Consider the following 5,591-nt stretch of genomic DNA (forward strand, 5'->3'; position numbering starts at 1 on the left):
CCATAGTTGACAATCAAAACACACATGGACCAAACATTGTAGAAATCAATGGGCCTGATTTCATGTGATCTTTTGGCCACACTTTGGGAAGCCTTGCCTGTGAGAATTCTCCAGAACTTTCATTGAAATGAGCTTCCACACCATTTAATGGTTCCTGAATGAAGTGAAACCCACAGTGCCTTCAACTTCATCCTTGAAAAGTGGCTAGATAAAAACCATGAAATTTTTGAAATTCCCATGACCAGGTGGCAATGGAGAATCTTTTGTTATCCTGTTGCTGATCATGAGTATACCAGACAGTGCCTTGATTAAGTGGGTTTTATACAAATGGTGTAGAACAGAGATGCCAGTAAGTTGAAGCCTGCTGAGTAGTGGGCCTTCAGCAGTGGTGTGAAGGTGTGTGATAAAAAATCTGTGGTTGGGCCATGTGGATCTGCTATTGTCTTCCAAATGCTTGTGAATGACATGGTGCAGCTAGCAGACCCTTATATGTAAATGTTTCTTATTATATGGAGAAGTTTCAGGGAAATGTTCAGAATCAGGTTGCTATAGTCAAGGGGGCAAGCTATGTGGGATAGAAGCCTGATTGGTACATTATCTTGCAGACCCTGACACACCACACGTGACAGAACTCCCTCTAGCACTGTGTCCCAGATGAACTCCTTTTATTTCGTGAAGCAAACACCAAAATCCCAGTGCAGCAGCAAGAAACACCACAAAAAGTGGAGGATGACCAAATGGCTTCAGAGTCCACACGGGGAGACACTTAGCCCCCAGACGAAATATTTTACCTACAAAGAGCAAATTCAGCACTGCTGCCTCATGTTCATTGGAAAATAAGAAACCACTCCTTCAGGTCACATAGATGCAGACCCAGCTTTGATGTTGTCACTACTAAGGAAGCTGAAGCTACTGACAATAACATATATTTCAAGTGCCCAACCTCAGAGGCAGTTTCTTAAGAAGTCTTTAGGCCAGCAGAACTCCATGTTTGTGGAGTGTTTACCTTGTCCCTTACTTTTGGAAACTCTTCAACCACCTCCAAGGTTTTAAACTCCTGAGCATATTCCATTCCAGATTTGTATTCACAGAATTTCTATCTCTTCTCCTCTAATTGTGTCGTACTTTGGTCGAAGGTAATGTCATGGCATTGTTCTGGATGAGAGTGGGAAGATTTTTGTGTAGCCCATATTTGCATACACATAGGATTCAATACCAATTTTCCATTCGGAATACTGAATCCCTGACACTAACCCATACCCTGCTAGACTCTGACTATTAATTCTAATATGATTTAGAAAATTAACCAAACAGAATAGAAATACAAGCAGTTCAGAGGAGGCATGGTGTATAGTTGAACTTGCATTTTGCATTATATACGGTAGGAGTTATAAACTGAGTCAAATTTTTGTGGAAATAATTGTCCATGTGCTTTTAAAGTTAACAAATATGTGAATTCCTCTCTCCCTTTCTCTGTAGCCTATTTAGCACATGCATTTTTATATGCACATATAGAATCCTACCTGGTTTCACACGTACATTCTTGTGAGGTGGCTGACTTGGCAGATACAAATTGTGAGAAGAGATCACTTCTCCTAATCCATGTTGAAACTGAAATTTCAACCAATGGGTGATCTTCCTACTAGAGCAACATTATACATTAATCCATATTAAGTAAAATGAATATTTTTTGATTTGTGGATGATATATATTTCATGATGAATTTCGATTGGCATATATATTGCTACTATTTAATGTGTGTGTGTGTGTGTGTGTGTGTGTGTATATTCTCCAGATTTTTCAAAATAAGAAATATATGTGTCTTATTTACACTTCCTAAATTCATTCATTTTCATATATGTGAATTTATAATCAACTTTTCACAGATTATTCTCAGAAATAGTCATCCACCTGAATTACATATTTGTTTCCCAGTACTGAAAACTAACTTCGGTGAATGGTGCATAAAAATCCTAATATTTCTACAGTAACTTACCTAGTTTAACATCAACGCAAGTAGACACCTATGGAACATGATGTGTATTTTGACATTCATTTTCATTCAAAACTGGCACATTAATATTTCTTCAGTTTATGCACATCATAAGACATATATTTCATCCACAATTTCATAGATTTTTAGGAATTTGTTTCATTTTCAATCACTTCCTGCTTCAGAACACATGTATTCCTCCAGGTTTCTTGACTTGTCTTTTCATGAGACTTCTTTCCAAACACATTATTTTCGATTTCCACAATCACTTTTGAAGCAAAACTCATACACTTTTCTTGATAAACCATCACCCTAATATTACCATTAGATATATAACTGGATGAAATAAATGATTGTATATCAATATAAGATTTGGTGTATATTTTCAAATATCAATTTAATCCATTATTTAAAGTAGGAAACAGTTCTATTTTTTATTCACAGTATGGTCTATTCAGGCATTATCTATATATACATAGACACAGGGTACACCTATTTGTACCCCCAAACTACTTTCATGTTTTCAAAATATTGATCCCAGAAATGGTGGAAATAATACTCATGTAACCTGATCTACATATACATTTTATTACAGTAATGATTGGACACAAAAAGCAAAGTTCACTCTTATTATTGTACCAATGCCTTAATGAAAGTGAGCATGGATTATTAAAAACATCCATGTCCAGGTTGCCTAATGCGCTCAAATGTCAATCCTATTGGTGACTATATATTTCTTTCTTCTTAAGATTATATTTTCAACCTCAAGTCTGTTGAAAATGTCTAAACCTATCTCTCACTTTATACATTGCCAGATTTCCTGAAGTCTCTAGTGATATCTGCTTTCCTACATATTTTCCCCAGTTCATCATTGTGACTGACTCTTTATATGTGCTGACATTTACATTCACTGTCTACGTGTAACCGTATTGCTAAAGGACTTTTGATCCAAATCCTATATTCACTCTTCTTTCTATACCTACCGAATATCTTCCTTATCCTACCGACTATCCGTTTTTGACTGGACGTTCTCTTCGACATTCAATCATATCATTCTATATAGATTTATCTGAGACATCTGTGCAGAATATATTTCAAATCAAAGTATCCCAGTCAAGGCCCCAATGCCCTTCTGGGCTTCAAATCTTACCTAGATTTCTATTTTCATATTTATATTTCACCTGTATATTCTTGTAAATATCACAGGTTCCCAGTGCCATTATTCATTCCACAGAATGTTTCCTACCCGAAATTGAACATGTTATTAACCCAAACCACACACTGTTCCCTCAATCTAACTTTACAGAAGAGCAGCAACAGAGTTGGTCTTACAATACGGGAATGTAGGGGATCTTCCACCTATTGAGAATCTCAAAGGTCCATGCAGAATGATCTTTTGAGGAGATGTTGGCAGATATGAAGGACCTGAGAGAGCAAAAGTCATCTTCCATGGCAAACATCTTGTTCAGGATGAAGGGATGCGACTGAACCAGCATCTATGTTCTTAATGTAGAGAAGATTGACAAAACCAGGCCTGTTTGGAGAGTTCTTTTTGGGTGCCTATGTTTGATATACCATTCTAAATTGTGAAAGTGTCAGAGTAATTAGATGCATCCTCCATGTCGTGGGACACTTGAAAGCAACTGTTAGAACAATGTGGTTGCCAAGGCAGTGACCTCATTCAGTTCCTGAAAGAAGTGAACTACCTCACTTCCTTGGTGGTGAAACTCTCTGAATTTGGAATCCAGGAAGCCAGGCACCAAGAGCCAGTTCCTGTCCCAGTTCCAATGGGCTCACTTGTTTGGTAATACCAAGGGCAGAGTCAGACTTTTTTGCTACCTACTGATGTGAGGATGGCCAAATTCCAGGAGAGCTCTGAAGAGGGGCCTTTCCTGAGAAAGCAGGTAGTGGTTCACCGCTGTCTACTGAAAACTTCACAGGTTGGCCAAGGAGACCAGATCTGAGAAAGGACAGAATATTTTGGTGGAACATAATATGGCTCACCAGTCAGAGGACAGTCCGGATACTCACAGACCTGCTTTAGGGAAGGAGTTGCCTTTGTGGGTGTGGGTGTGAGTTTGTGGTTTTGTCTCATGTTCTTAGAATAGGTAGGAAAGGCTGATTGGTTTAGAGTGGAGTGCTTCTAGAATGTCATTTGACAAGGTGAGGGTTTCTATCTCTGTATCCCACTGTGTCCATGGTTGTCGACATTTGAAAAGAGAATGCATCAATGGATTGTCCTGTGTAGTAGAAAGCTTTCCAGCATTCATCCTGCCCAATTGATGAATGGACTGCGGCTTGCCTTATGAATAGGCAACACTTATTAACTTCCTAAACTCCAGTTTTCTTTTTGAATTCTGGCCACTCTCCTGAATAGGCTCATGGTTTTGTGTCCAAGATATAAACCACCTCCAAGCTTTGTTACACAGCCATGTACTTGATAGCTGAAGGCAATGGGAACATCTCAGAGAACTCAGATATCAGTGTGACCAGGAAAGTCTCAGTGGAGAAACCCTGCTCTGGGCCTTTTGCTTCCCTACTGTTCTGTTGCCCTGAATGTCAGGAAGGTCTTTGCCTCAGGCCACGCTTTGTGAAGCCTGAAGAAAACAGTTTTCAAATGGAAATGAATGGGCATCACCTGTGGCTCTGTGCTTAATTTCTTGGAAAGGAAATGAATCAGCCCTTGGCCCTGTTTGAGGCTGTGGCTTAGATTCTCAGCACCTGATGGATCTACAGAAATATCCCATGTGTGAATACAAAACCAAAATGGCCAAAAGAGAAGTCAATGTGAATAAAGTCTCTTGCCTTCCTCTGTACGTCCTGACTCCTATCAAGTGAGAATAGATATCCTTTAGGTCAAATGAGTTCTTCAAAGCCCTGCAGAAGCTAGGAAATAGGTGCTTGGATTTTCTCAAGACTCCAATTCACACAAAGAATCTTTACCCGACAGTCAGTAAGAGTCAAAATGGAGAAGCAGAGCAGTATTAAGGGCAGGCCTATTTGATCACTCCTGTTTCACAGGAAGGGTGTCCAGGCCACCCTGAATTTAGGCAAAAAAGGGCGAGGGTGCATATTTTGAATACAGTCTTGGGTTGTACCCCTCATGGAAACCTGCTGCAAGAGGTTATGAAGAGTGTCTCTATGGCCGAAGATGAGGGTCATGTGAAAGTGTTTTGGTTTCAACTGTGGTCATTTGTGTGGTGGTTGGAATAGATGAATGGGTCCACCTGGTCTTGAACTCTGCTGTGATTCCCCTTAGAGACTGAGTTCTGGAACTGACCTCAGGGAAGTATTCCCATGAATTGTGTTGGGATTTTAGGAGACCACGCATGAAAGTCAACCTTGGAAACTGAGATCTAGGCTCAGGCTGGCTCTCCACAGATCACTGGGAATCTCAGCCAGGATATCACATGATTTAATTTAGAAAGACTTGGCAGTAATAGTTGAGAGTCAAAACACACATGGATCTTACATTTTAGACCTCAATGGGCTTGGCTTCATGTGACCTTTTGGCCACTATTTGGGAAGAATTGCCTGTGAGAATTCTCCAGAGCTTTCATTGAAATGAGCTTCCTCACCATTTAATGGTCCCTAAATG

This window comes from Callospermophilus lateralis, unplaced genomic scaffold (assembly GCF_048772815.1).
Source record: "Callospermophilus lateralis isolate mCalLat2 unplaced genomic scaffold, mCalLat2.hap1 Scaffold_399, whole genome shotgun sequence".
NCBI classification, from domain to species: domain Eukaryota; kingdom Metazoa; phylum Chordata; class Mammalia; order Rodentia; family Sciuridae; genus Callospermophilus; species Callospermophilus lateralis.